A 15719-nucleotide genomic window follows, 5' to 3' on the forward strand; every position below is an offset into this window, starting at 1 on the left:
ATTCTAGAGTCACCCCTGGTCCACCTTTATGGCGATATCTCGAAAAGGCGTTCATCTATAGAACTAAGCCCACGCCCTTTTAAAATACTCATTAACACCATCATTTGATACACATATCGTACAAACAAATTCTAGAGTCAGCCCTGGGGCCCCCTATTCGCTAACTGTGAGTTTTAAAGAGTACACAAGAAATTGTGTAAACTTTGAAATTTTGTTTCTGTAAAGCAAAACTGTGAACGCACTGTTGCAGAATGACTTTTTTGTTTTCATGACGTTTGATAAATGTTTTCTCACTGACATAATACTTTTGCATTCAGCGCTCATTCAGCAAAACAATCTGCACAATAATTTACAGAATCGCATGAAAATTTAAAGTGTAAATTTTGTGTGCAAATGAGTTTTCAATGAGTGTACATTTTTCAGTTTTTCACAGTTAGGGAATTGACCCCTGGTCCACCTTTATGGCGATATCCCTAAATGGCGGCCACCTATAAAACTATGGCCCACTCCCTCTTAAAATACTATTTAATACCTTCCATTTGATACGCATGTCATACAAATACATTCCAGGGTTACCATAGATTCATTTTCCTACATGGTTATTTTCCCTTATTTTGTCTACATAGCTCTCAGCTGAGTATGTAATGTTCGGTTATACCCGAAATTAGCCTACCTTGTTTATTTTGGTTTTGTTTTCATAACAGAAATATATGTACATAATACAAAAAAGTGTAGGGTTAATTATTCCCTAACAATAAAAGAATGCATTGATTTCTTATAAAATACTATATTCAATCAATACAAATTAAAACTTCTTCTTTGCACAAATTCTAAAGATCACCAACTAACTTTTCGATAACTAAAAAAAATCTAGTACAGATAAAATTCAACCTAACGTACCAAATATATTGAAAAGGAATCGATAATACTTACAGTACACCCATAAACTCTTAATTTTTACAAAGGTTTTCTGTATGTATGAACATTGAAAAAAAAAATTAAAAGTTTTCAAATAGAAAAATATTTGACAGAATTAATATTAATTTTACAAAATTTTTCAGATTTTTCCTTTGCAGTAGGATTATTACCCTGTGACTGGTTGGTTGATTGTTGCTTTGCATAGCTGTGGTCCTCAAGTAAGACATTGGAATTGTTGGGTTTGGCATAGCAATGGTCCTTGCGAACGACGTAAAGATTGTGAGGTGGCACAACTGGTTGAAGAGCAGAATGATTTTGTTCCGCTAACATCGGTGATGAATCTTGCTCAAAACTATCTGGTGCTGTCTCGGCATGTGTTCGAGTTTTAGAAAAGGTTTCGTTTGGTTCAACTTTCCCCAAATGAGCAGGTTTGAGTCGCTCAATTGAAACGTTCACATTCTGATAAATTTGATAAATACGGTCAGAAGGTCGAGCAATGACTGCAAAATGCCCTTCGTATGCTTTTTAAAGAGAGCGTGTATTCTCCTAGCGAAGAAAAACATGAGTGCATGACGTCAAATCCTCGAAACAAAATGGTTTACGTTTGTAGTTATGCGCTGTTGGAACCGGTTTAAGCTCACGCATATGTTTTTTGAATTCACCGAGAAACGTCTGCGAATTAGGCGCGATGTCATGATTAAAAAATTCTCCGGGAACCCGTAATGTAATGCCATACTGATATTCAGCTGGAGATGAGTTTAGCCCTTCTCGTATACAATTTCGAAGACCCAGAAGTACCGCTGGAAGAATTTCGACCCAATTGAACCTTGATTCATGACACATTATTGCCGATTTTAAGGAGCGGTGCAACGCTCAATGAGACCATTAGACGCGGAGTGATAAGCTGTAGTGCTAATACGGTGGGTACAAATAAACTTGAGCAGTGCAGTGCACAAAGCTGACTCGAACTGCGAACACTGATCTGTTGTAATTAATTTCGGTGAGCCGAATCTGCCCACCCAGCCAGTATAGAATACTCTAGCGATGGTGTATGCGCTTTGATCTTTTGTGGGTATCGCTTCTGGCCACCTCGACAACGGAAGGGCTGAACGGAAGGGGTCCAACATTATCGATGTCCACGTGGTCAAAATGGCCGTCTGGCGCCTGAATTACGTTCGGTATCCTTTGTACATGTCGGCTTACTTTGGATTGTTGACAGTCTGTGCAATTACGAGCCCAACCAGCAATAACGCGATTCATATTTGGCCAGAAAAATCGCTGTTGGATAATACGTAGCGTAGCCTCACCATTAGCATGTGACAAACGGTGGAAACTATTGAATGCTTGGTGCCGTAAAGGTTCTGGAAGGAAAGGTCGTCCAACTTCGGTAGAAGTTTCCAGCACAATAGGTGTCTTTTCGGCACCCCAATACATTTTGGTAAATTTGCATGAAGTAGTTGTCGATTTAAGAAGCTCCTCTAACTCCTTTTCGGATCGTTGTATCTCTGCCAGCTCTGTAATATTGAAATTGGGTGGCATATGGAATACGTCCACCCGCGAAAAGGCGTCCAACATAACATTATAAGCTCCGGCTACATGGCATATTTTTCTTGAAAACTGCGCTATATATTCCAGTTGACGTTGTTGACGAGGAGATGTTTTGTCGATGCGTTGTTTGAACGCATATACTAAAGATATGTGGTCAGTGAAAATCGCAAAATTACATCCTTCAAGGTAATGCCGAAAATATTTTATGCTTTCGTAAATTGCAGTAAGCTCACGATCATAGGTGCTGTACCTTGATTGAGCTGGAGAGAACTTTTTGGAAAAAAATGAAAGTGGCTCTCACGTGGAACCTTTCGTTCGTTGTTCGACGACCGCCCCCATCGCTGTGTCAGAGGCGTCTGTGATTAGGCGAAGTTTTGCATCTGCCGACGGATGCACCAGAAGTTTCGCCCTAGATAAATCGGCCTTACACTGTTCAAAGGCAGAACTATAGGCGTTCGATCGTTCTTTTTCGAATCAGCAAGTACTTGTTGAGCGGGGCTTGCACTATAGCTGCTTTCGGAAGTGAGCGGTGGTAAAATTAATCATTCCTAGGAATCGCCTCAACTCTACCATTGTCTTGGGTTTTGGAAAATTTTGCACTGCCTGAACCTTCTCAGGTAGAGGCACGATACCCCCACTGGAAAAATTTTACCTCCTTGGCTGCAAAAATACATTTGTCCACATTGATTTTCAAATTATTGTCTTGCAGAAGTTGGAACACTGTCGTCAGGTGTTGTTTCTGCTCTTCAGATGAAGATGATGCAATTAAAAAATCATCGATGTATGTTTTAACAAGAGGTAATACTCGAAAAATTTCGTCAATGTACCTTTGAAATGTTGTTGTTGCCCCACGGAGTCCAAATGGCATGACCAGACTTTCAAAAAGGCCAAAGAGTGTTATAAGTGGAGTTTTGGGTACATCTTCTTCAGCTACTGGAATCTGCTGATAAGCTCGCACGAGGTCCTGTGTTGAAAATATGGTTTTCCCATTTAGACTATTTGTGAAGTCCTGAGCATTGGGTATTGATTATGTTTCAGGTACAGTGACATCGTTCAACCGTCTGTAATCACCGCACACCCTCCAATCTCCAGACTTCTTTTTAACTAAATGTATCAGGCTAGCCCATGGGCTTTTGGAGAGTCGGATCCATCCCAGCTACATTAAGTATTCGAATTCGGCTCTGGCGGCCTTGTACTTCTCTGAATTGAGTCGACGTGCTGGTTGAAATACAGGAGCACCTTTAGTCTGAATGAAATGCTCGACTTTACACTTGATAGGTGCGTGATTTTGCGATATACCAGTGATTCCGGAAAATCCTTTCAAAATTTGAATAAACTCGTTGTTACTGCCGTTGATTATAGAAATTTTTAATCGCTCTGTATGGGTAGTGACACCTCTTGACGTTAGCTTAGTAGTCTTGTCAATGAGAAGTTGGCCTTTAAGATCAATGATTAAGTTGTAGTGCGAAAGGAGATCAGCACCTATAATAGCATAGGGTACAGCGGCGATACAAAATGTCGTGAAAGAATGAATGTTGTGAAAGAAACAGATTGATGGTTTATGTCTTCGTGAATTAGCAGTATCCTTTCCTTGCTTATTATCACTGCTCCTACTGCGGGCTCTTGAGCTTTTACGATAGCTTTGAATGGATTTGACTGCAGAAGCAAGTTCCTCAAACCGATACATATTCAACCAATTTGTTTAATGTATTAGGCAATGACGAACAGTGGCCTTGTTTTATTTCAAAGACGTTTGATGGGGTTTAATTTTCGATAATGCCGGCTATTAATGCCAAACTGTCGATGTCTTCAGATGGGCTAACAGCGAGAATGGCTCGTATGGAATCTGGCAGGTATTCTAAAAAAAGAGATTTTAAGACCGTGTTGTTGCAATTTGCCTTGTGTACAATGGTATTTGCGTGATTACCGACTGTTCCGCCAACTTTTAGAATTTGCGCTTGTATAATGATTTTGCGTGCTTACCAATTGTAGGGATCACGTCGGGGTCTACAGTTGTAGGGTTAATTATTCCCTAACAATAAAAGAATACATTAATTTCTTATAAAATACCATATTTAACCAATACAAATTAAAACTTCTTCTTTGCACAAATTCTAGAGATCACCAAACAACTTTTCGATGGTAGCTTCCCTGATAGGGGAAGGTCACTTGGACAACATGACGGTCCGTTGTGATACCACATATTATAAACTAAACTAACGGTGACGTAGATATAACTACTTAGAGAATCGTTGGGTAGCAAAGATAAAGTTCCGAATGATCCCGATCTCAACCTTGGATAGCTCCTCGGGAGATCCAAGTGAGTCACGACCGAAATACTTTCGCCTAGTTCTGGCAAAAGCTGGGCAATCAAGCATAAAGTGATTTGGTGATTCCACCTCATCATCCTCCATACAGCTGCAGCAGGATGGAGTTTCCAATATATTGATACGTACCGCATGGATACCCATGAGGCAGTGCCCTGTCAAAACCCCAATGACCACTGATAGGTGAGCCGTAGTGCACCCAATTATTTCAGCAGACCTCCTGCCATCCACTTTCGGCCAGAAAGATCTTGCTACCCTGCAAGACGTAGTGTCCGCCCAACGTTTGCTGAGCTGACTCGAGGCCCAACTATGGAAGAGCAATCCACAGGTGGCTAGCGGAATGCCGAAATCCCTACAGCCACCTTCATCCGGTACAGTTGTACCGATTCGGGCTAAGAGATTCGCTTGGCAGTTACCCGGAATATCACTATGGCCCGGGACCCAGATAATCTTTATTGTAAAATAATTCGATGCATTCGCAAGGGAGGTGAGGCACTCCCAGACCACCCTCGATCGCACTGTAGTTGAGCTCAAGGCCTTTATAGCCGCTTGGCTATCAGAGTAGATGTTAAATTCCCTAACCGTACTAGCGCTGGATAGCATTTCATCCACCGCATCCTTAATCGCAGCAACTTCCGCTTGGAATACACTGCAGTGATCAGCCAACTTAAACCTGCGGCTTACATTTAGCTCTTGACAGCACCCCATAGAGCAAAATCGGTTTAACCACCACCTCATAAAGCCAGTGTACTACTCCTGACGAGAGCCCCCATCTCTTTCCGACAGCCCCCCTGCAGCAGTACAAAGCAACCGCGGCCTTCCTGGCCCTATCTTCCACATTGGGCCTCCAGGACAGCTTCTTGTCCAGAACAGTTCCCAAATATTTAACCCTGTCAGTAAGTACCAAGGTACCCCTCCAATCGAAGGAGTTCTGAAGTCGGGTATCTTATATCTCCTTGTAAAAGAACCAATTCTGTTTTTCCCGGGTTGACCGCCAATCCACATGATTCAGCCCACATAGCCACAGTATCCAGGTAGCCCTGCAGAACATCGGGCAGGGTGCCCAGAAATTTGCCTCTGACTAGGATAGCGAGGTCGTCTGCATAGGCAACCACCCGACAACCATTGGCTTCCAGCTCCTCAAGAAGCTCGTTGACTACCACAACCCAGAGCAAAGGAGATAGGACACCTCCCTGTGGTGTGCCCCTGCACACCTTCTTCCTAATTATTGCCCCTCCCCACTCCGCTGCGACAATTCTGCCGCATAGAAGTTTGCTAATAAATTCAACCAGAGCCGCTTCGACTCCTAAACCCACCAGAGCTCTTTCGATTGCCCCCGGTAAGACATTGTTAAAAGCCCCCTCGATGTCTAGAAAGGCACCCAGAGCATACTCTTTATGTTCTAGGGACCCCTCTATTTGCTTTACAATCGAATGGAGAGCCGTTTCCGTCGATCTGCCCTTGCAGTACGCATGCTGTGAAGCCGACAGTAACCCCCCAGGTATCCTTTCCCGTAGGTACAGGTCAATCAGCCGCTCAAACGTCTTAAGAAGAAACGACGAGAGACTGATTGGCCTGAAATCCTTAGGTGATACATGAGAGCTCCTGCCGGCCTTCGGAATGAAGATGACCCTAACCGTGTGCCACGACTTAGGGATATAGTTAAGCCTGAGGCAGTTAGTGTAGAATGATGCCATCCGGGTCGGGTGACTTATAGGGCTTGAACGAATTTATAGCCCAGGATATTTGACTTTCCCGTAGTGGAATGGCAGGCATTTCTGCATGGCCAGCAACCACCGACCACGTAAGCGAAGATCCCTGTGCAACTGGGACATCGGGAAAATTATTATCCAGTAAAAGTCTCAGGGACTCCTCGCTACTCATCGACCAGCCCCCACCATCATCTCTCAGATAACCCCGAGGGGCGGGATTCCTAGAGAGTATTTTTCCAAGCCACGTGGATTCATTGCAGCCCTCTACGTTTTTGCAGAAGCTTCGTCATGAATCTCGCTTGGCTATCCTTATTTCATATTTATAAATCCCCAGACTCACCTTATAGAGCTCCCAGTCCGAGGGTAATTTACTCCTTCTGGCTCTGTTAAAGAGCAGTCTACTGGACGCTCTTAGGTCGTCAAGGGAATCAGACCACCAGGGCGGCTTGCCCTTCCCCCTGTAAGTTTTCAGTGGGCAGGACTGCTGAAAGGCGCTATTGCTTGCCGAGGTGAAGTTTTCCACCAGACCGTCTATTTCAGATTCGGACAGGTCCGAACCAACGATAGGCGCCTTAGGCAATAGCTCTCCCAACTTCCTACAATACCAGTCCCAGTTGGTACTTTTAGGGTTCCTAAAAGATATTTTACCGGGAGGTTCTTCGTTCGCCGAGAACTGAATATATCGGTGATCAGAGAAGGAGTGCTCATTGAGAACCCTCCAGCCAGATATCCGATTTTCCAGTTCTCTGCTAACCAGGGTGAGGTCCAGGACCTCCTCCCTTACCGCAGTAATAAAAGCCGGGTCATTCCCCCTATTACATATACAAAGTCCCTCATCTACAATAAAAGTAAATAAAGATTCACCTCTGGTGTTCGTGACCGAGCTCCCCCATATGCTATGGTGTGCATTTGCATCGGCACCTATGATTACGCCAACGCCTCTCCGCCTTGCTTCAGCGGTGATTTCGCCCAGTATCACAGGTGGGGTCCCGTTACGTCCCCATGGGGCATATACGCTGAGACCACCCACAATTCGTTACTGCCTCGCTCGAGGCAAACCGTGGTTACGTCAGCATTGCTGAAATTAGAGAGAATAAAAGCTTTAAATTCCTTTTTAATAAGCACACAGGATCAAGGCCTACCTGTCTCCCCATGCACCAAGGTCTTGAATTTTCCCGTCCTTAATCCAGATATTTTTCCGCCGGTACTACTCAGCCACGGCTCCTGGACAAGGACTATATCCACTCCGCCTTTCTCTAGATAGAGCAACAAGTTTGCGGAAGCCGCCTTAGAATGCTGAAAATTGATTTGACGGATTTCCATCAACACCACTCTTCTTCTTCTGCACCCCATCCTTGGCGGCTTCGCCCTCGGAGACTAGGAGATCCTCCTCCCCACCAAACAGACGACTTACACTGATGACGGATCCCGCCATCGATGATTCGCCCTCGGAGGCTAGGAGCACCTCCTCTGCCCTATCAGCTAGGCGACTAGCACTGATGACAGATCCCGCTATTGACGGAACGTCAACAGTGCTTTCGCTGTCCAAATTAGCGGGGTCAGCATCCACAACCATGGGTACTGGCTCCCTTGCGGACGTCTCCACCTCCCGAACAGTCTCTGGGTGAGAGGAACCATCTCCCCTGGAATCGGCGTGGTAGATTTTGAGAACCACACGTTCGAGGCCATAGAAGATAACCCCCCTCGTGTCAGAGAGAGGACCGGTGGATTTTGCGTTTAGCAGAATCAGAACTTGCCGACGTGACCCAACAGCCTCCTCTACTCTGAGGACCCTCCAGTTATGCGTCGGAAGGTTCGGGTTGCAGTAACGCATTAATTCTAGTATTTTCTCCGGATGAGAGGGCCCGGCAGGCAACCACACTCGAGCCCTCGGTCGAAGGGGGAGATCCCTCCGTTCCACGGCCTCGAGTCTGGCTCCCCTCCAGACCTCCCCAACCAAAGAAATTATTTTCTTAAAGATACAGGCCGGCCGCTCGTCAGCACATGTAATCAGTCTAAATCCATGATACCACCCCGAGTATTCGAAGCATGGGCGCGGACCTGGCCTCTCCATAACAGCGGTCATATTGGCCGCTGATATGGCACTGGCGACCCACGGCCACTCCTCTCGGGAGATGGCACCATCCTCCCTACTCCTATCCAGGACCCCGAGGGTGATGGAGCCCGCTCGTTTAGCGATTGCGCTAAACGTAATTGCGTCCCCACCTCCTCGGGCCCTTTTTGTCGTTGGGGCATTCCGCTCATCCGACCTTTGCCGCTTCCTAGCCCCCAAACCCTGCTGCTCACCCACATCGTTCGACACCGGTGTGTGGTCGTCGCAAGCTACGACGCTCCTGGCCTACTCCAGTGTCCGGGAATGCTTCTCAGAAATCTGAGCTGCATCCCTTCCGCCGTAGCGCTCCAAGATCTTCTCAGCTAGGCGCCGATCACCCAGAGCTTTCCTACGCGGCGTCGATCGCCTACCTTTCCCGGCAGGCTTCGACCCCAGGGCTCCCGTTGGGAAAGTTCCTCGCGACAGGGCGTCCTTACTAGTACTGGGCTGGTCCGTCGCATTCGCCGGACCTCTACCTTTCCCTGTCACAGCCCCATATGGCAACAATTTATTTCAGAAAAGAAAATGTTATAATTGGTTGGCTATGGTAACGTTATGACTAAGGCGTTATGCTATGATTTCAATAACCCATTAAATTGACTTCCATAGAGTTGGTTGGATCAGCTGTTTTACATGGAGTTTGCCAGAGCCTCAAAGTAGTTGTTCCGCAATTTTCTTTTTATCTCACGGGGGCGCTTTACGGTATTGCTCAAACTTTGGTCTCAAAATTTAAGGCACTTGCATACTTACAACTTTTATTGCACACAATCAAAAATATTTATTTACTCGCAATCATAAAATTTTATTTATACATGATATATAAAACAAACATCGCAAGTTCGACTGCTGAGTGGAATGTCACCATATCTCAACTGCTGTTTCGAAAACGACCTATCTCAAAATGTTTCGAAATTCGGTGTTCTGTCGAGTAAGGGTGATATTCCACGCAACAGTGAATTTTTAAGAACGCCCTGCAATCGCATGTGGTCTTAAAAATTCTCTAAATCTTCTTAAGTCTGTAAATATAGCCGGATTGCCTGGCATATTATCAGTGTAGTGTGCCACCGCACAAAGGTGTTCTTGCACAAGTGCCCCTGCTCCAGAATCTCCATATTCCAGTTTACTTACACTACTTGTAGCACAAACGACTGTGTCTGGTAGAATAGGTGGCAGTATATTTTTAAAAGCGTTCTCGCATACATTCTTTTGTACTATACCCATTGTAGTAGTTTTGCGATGATTCGAACCCCATCCAATTAATTTCATATTCATGGGCGGTGCTTTTTCGTCGCAAATAGGTACAGGAGTTACTATATTCTTCATCCATACAAAAGCCTTCTGCAATTTAACCAGAGCTGTGTACATAAATAGTTTTGCTGGATCACATTCACTTTCAAGAATTATGATGTCGTTTACTGGGCTTTCTTGAACACCTGGTGCGTTTAAATCATTTAAAGTGTCTAGACCAGCATAAACGTGGAGCTGTCCCTTTTTTTCCTTGGGTACGCAATCAGCAGTTGTAATCACCGAATCCATAGAGATCAGAGAACCAGCGCAACGATACAAGGAACATAAACGGATTGCTACCAAATGTGCGCTGTCCTGTTTTGCTATATCTTCTCCATTTAAAATGCGAAATTCCGCATTCGTATATAAAAGACAGCCTAGAACGACAAGAAGGATTGTGAAAATATTGAGTGAATTCATTTTATTTAAGAACTTTTGCAACACTTTTTAAGTATAAAGTAGATAAATTTTGTGGGCGCTATTTATACCTAATTGAGCAATATGAATAAAAAATAAGCAAACTCTTTTCAGACAAAATTTCCGGAATTTTAAATAACAACAATGAATCTTAATTAAAGCCAAGGGTACACAACAAAAAATCTTGTTTGTTTTCACTCGGTCCATTATAAACAAAATAAATAATTAAATGTAAGGCGCGATAACCTCCGAAGAGATTTTAGGCCAGGCTTATCTTCCAATTTGCGCCGTGCTGCTTTTAATTTTTCCTAAAAATTGGTGGGACGACACCTACATGCTTTTACGCCGACTCCGAACGACATCTGCCAGGCAGAAGAGTTTTCACGGAGGAGCTTTTCATGGCAGAAATACACTCGGAGTGCTTGCCAAAAACTGCCGAGGAGCGACTCCGCTTAGAAAAATTTTCTTCTAACTGAAAACCCTCGTTTCTAAAATGTTTGATGTTGCTTTGCCCGGGGCGCGAACCCAGGAACTTTGGTGTGGTAGGCGGAGCACGCTACTATCACACCACGGCGGCCGCCCGGCAAATAAAAAAAATTAATTAAGCGTTTATAATGACATTTCCGTATAAATTTTCTGTTATAGGAACCTAATAAGCCTATTTAATTAATAACTACAGTGTACTCTCTCCTAACGGACACCTCTCTTAAGCGGACACCTCTCATAAACGAACAATTATTTCAGTATCAAAAAAATCCTTAAGAATTTTTTAAGTTTTTCACTTTTGAGCGGACAACCCTCCCATAACAGGACGCGGACACTTGCTTTTTACCCCAAAGGGCTTTTTAATTTCCTATAACCGGACAGCTTACAAAACTTTTTTTTCATTTACTCTTTACCATATTCGCACAGCTGTTGCTTTTTCACTAATACATGCATGGATGTAGGGGAATCCCCTAAATACGAAGCACCTGTTTTCGATACAGTAATAAACATAAAAATGTATGTACCTATTGCATACACGTAGTTAGTATCTTCTTGCGTGTGTACGTACGTGAATCGCAATGCCTAAAGTAGTGTTGAGTATTAAGGACAAATTTAATGTCATTGAAATTCATAAGAAAGAAAAGCTAAGTGTACGAGAGTTGCCAAAGAAATGTAAGATCAGCAAAACGCAAGCTGCTAGCACTATCAAAAACTAAGATCAAATTTTAGGTTTGTGGGACACTGACGTCAACCCGGAGATAAAAAGGAGTCTGCTGAAGCCCAAAGGCCTTAATGTTGATAAATTCTGCTACGAGTGGTTTGTGAAAGCTCGAAATAAGAGCATTCCTCTGTCAAGCGTACTTATAAGGAGCAAAGCTAAAGAAATTGCAGTGAGACTCAATTACGACGATTTTAGTGCATCATCCGGCTGGCTGTAAAGGTTTAAAAAACGTCACAATATAACTTTCCGTACAATTTCTGGAGAAGCCGGCAGTGTAAACCAAGATGACGTCAAAATTTTTTGCGCAAAGGCACCATATTTGTTTGAAGGATATGATTCACGAAATATTTATAATGTAGATGAGACTGGCTTATTCTTCCGAGCATTTCTGACTTTTTTAAATTATTTTGAATATTTTGTACACACAACTTTATTCTTTAATTTATGAACAAAGCTTTATGAACCTCCTAACTCAGTCTCATTTGTATGTATTAATATTCTTATTTTGGAAATAAAACTTTTTAAACATTCATCAATAATACTTTTCTCATAAGCCGACACCTCTCATAAGCGGACAAATTTGGCAGTCTCTTAGGTGTCCGTTTAAGAGAGAGTACACTGTATAATGCTACAATAGCTAAACAAAGAGAATTAATTGACGCATATACCAGCGAAATGAAATGAACGTGGCTTTGACAAAATATTTAGCTATGCTTATTCAAAAGAAAATTTCCTAGTAATTGTTTGTTTATATATATGTATGTATACGAGTATTTGCACAGTTGAATTGTGTTATCAAATTGATATGTCAATGACTGTATTTTTAGTGAGTAAATACAGAAAAACACAAAGGGGACACTTAGTTAGTTTTATCTGTTTCCAAACTGCTAATAGTTTCTATTGTGTACGGCCAAAACTAGAGTTGGGAGAAAAGCACGAAATTCTGAGCAACAACACTACTCGAACTTAAATGAGCTAACATAATGAATATCTTTCGTTAAGTCTTAGTAAGGCGGTAATTTGTTGTAGATTTAAATGTCTCTTCGTCTTTCATATATTCGTAAAACTAGCTTAAAACCTCGTCCCAGTCCGCACGATATGCCAAGATATGATCTTGAAAAAATAACGAGATCGTCCAGAAAATAATCTTTAAAAAGTCCCAACAAATAGTGAATGGTTATAAACAGAAGGAAGGATATAGTGGAGTTTATTAAAAATGAGGATCCAATGTTCCCTGAAAAACTTTTTTTTTTAATAATCTTGAAATAGTTCCGAAAACAACGAACATATCTGGCGATAATAAAAAAAAAATTCAATGGCAGCTCTTCCGATATGATTCCCTAAACAATCGTGAGGGACTTTCAAAAACAATCTTTAAACTATATGGAGTTATGTAGTTCCAAAAAGTTGTCGACAACATTATTATGAAAAGGATCCAGAAACGAATCCGAAACAGCCCCAAGAAGATCTCGAACACATATTCTAAACGGTCCCGAAATAGTCTTAGAAAAATTTTAAATAGTCCCGAATATGTTCCTCAAATAATCCCGAAACGGAACAGTCTCAAAGTATCTAATCTATAAAAATTCTGAAACGATTTCGAGCACAATCCCGAAATAATCCTGAGGTATTCTAAAATTAGTCCCGAAAAGATTCCATACACGTTTTCAAACTGGCCCAAATAGTTCCGATTTCATCCTGAAAAATATCCCAAATTGTGTTGATATAATCTCGGGAGTACGGAAATTGTTCCGCGATGTTGCCGAAATTGTTCCGCGATGTTGCCGAAATTGTCCTGTAAGTAACCAGAAGACACAATCTTCTAAACTAACATCTATATAAACCTTGAACCGTGCATACACCTTAATCATATCTTAGTCTTAATCTTATTTAATATTATAAATGCGAAAGTGTTGATGTTTGTACGTCCGGACGTTTGTCTTTGTGACTCAAAAATCAGCCGCAAGAACGGCTAGACGGATTTGGATGAAATATAGCCAATAGTCTAAAAAGATCTACTAGCTATATTTTTTTAAAAGGGGGAAGTCTCCGCACCCTAGGAAGAGTTATAATTTAATTATTATATTTTTTCGTTTTTGCGACTGAATCACGCCAAAACGGCTACACGGATTTTGATGAAATTTGGGACAGAGATAAATAATAGTCTACTGGCTAAATTTTTTTCGAAAATGGAAAGGGGGTGGGGGAAGCATGTAAACTAACCCCGAAGAGAAGGGGTATATATTGTTTGTATATGTGTGTGATTCCCCATACATGTACGCATACACATATGAAGAGGCACGTTACCATTGGATGGAATTCTGGTAACCACACAGGCAGTTGAGAGGTCACGGCGGAGGAGTCCCCTTGACCGTAGCTCTTTCGGGATGGGGTGGGTTTTTGCCATGTCTCAACCGGCATTACATAAAGTTTAATTTTAGAACTCAAAACCAGAATCTAACGACATAAACTAATCGAGATAGATATAGATTTCTATATATCAAAATGATCTTGGCGAAAAAAGAAATTGATTTAGCCATGTCCGTCCGTCCGTCCGTAAACACGATAACTTGAGTAAATTTTGAGATATCTTGATGAAATTCGGTACGTAGGTTCCTGAGCACTCATCTCAGATCGCTATTTAAAATGAACGAAATCGGACTATAACCACGCCCACTTTTTCGATATCGAAAATTTCAAAAAATCCAAAAAGTGCGATAATTCATTACCAAAGATGAATAAAGCGATGAAACTTGGTAGGTGGGTTGACCTTATGACGTAGAATAGAAAATTAGTAAAGTTATGGACAATGGGCGTGGCACCTCCCACTTTTGAAAGAAGCTAATTTGAAAGTTTTGCAAGCCGTAATTTGAAAGTCGTAGAAGATAACATGATGAAATTTGGCTGGAACGTTACTACTATTACTATATATATGCTTAATAAAAATTAGCTAAATCGGATGAAGAACACGACCACTTAAAAAAAAAAACAATTTTTTAAAGTAAAATTTTAACAAAAAATTGATTATCTTTTCAGTATATAAGTAAATTATGTCAACATTCAACTCCAGTAATGATATAGTGCAACAAAATACAAAAATAAAAGAAAATTTCAAAAAGGGCGTGGCTCCGCCCTTTTTCATTTAATTTGTCTAGAATACGTTTAATGCCATAAGTCGAACAAAAACTAACCAATCCACGTGAAATTCGGTAGGAACATAGATTCTAAGACGATAATTGTTTCCTGTGAAAATGGGCGGTTGTAGCCACGCCTAGTTTTTATACACAGTCGACCGTCTGTCCTTCCGCTCGGCCCTTAACACGATAGCTTGAGCAAAATCGATATATCTTTACTAAGCTTAGTTCACGTACTTATCTGAACTCATTCTATTTTGGTAATAAAAATGGGCGAAATCCGACTATGACCACGCCCACTTTTGCGGTATCGAAAATTACGAAAAATTAAAAAAAATCCATAATTCTATACCAAATATGAAAAAAGGGATGAAACATTGTAATTCGATTGGTTTATTGACGCAAAATATAACTTTAAAAAAAACTTTGTAGAATGGGTGTGACACCTCCCATATTAAGTAGAAGACAATGAAAAAGTTCTGCAAGGCGATATCAAAAGCCCTTGGAATCTTGGCAGGAATACTGTTCGTGGTATTACATATATAAATAAATTAGCGGTAACCGACAGATGATGTTCTGGGTCAAACTGGTCCACATTTTGGTCAATATCTCGAAAACGCCTTCACATGTACAACTAAGCATCACTCCATTTTAAAACCTTTAATTTGATACCCATATCGTACAAACACATTCTAGAGTCACCCCTGGTCCACCTTTATAGCGATATCTCGAAAAGGCGTCCACCTATAGAACTAAAGCCCACTCCCTTTAAAAATACTCATTAACACCTTTAATTTGATACCCATATCGTACAAATACATTATAGAGTCACCCCTGGTCCACCTTTATGGCGATATCTCGAAAAGGCCTCCACCTATAGAACTAAGGCCCACTCCCTTTTAAAATACTCATTAACACCTTTAATTTGATACCCATATCGTACAAAAAATTCTATAGTCACCCCTGGCCCATTTTTGTGGTGATATCTCGAAACGGCCTCCACCCATAGAACTAAGGCCCACTCCCTTTTAAAATACTCATCAACAGATTTCGTTT

This window comes from Eurosta solidaginis, chromosome 2 (genome assembly GCF_040869045.1).
Source record: "Eurosta solidaginis isolate ZX-2024a chromosome 2, ASM4086904v1, whole genome shotgun sequence".
NCBI classification, from domain to species: Eukaryota; Metazoa; Arthropoda; class Insecta; order Diptera; family Tephritidae; genus Eurosta; species Eurosta solidaginis.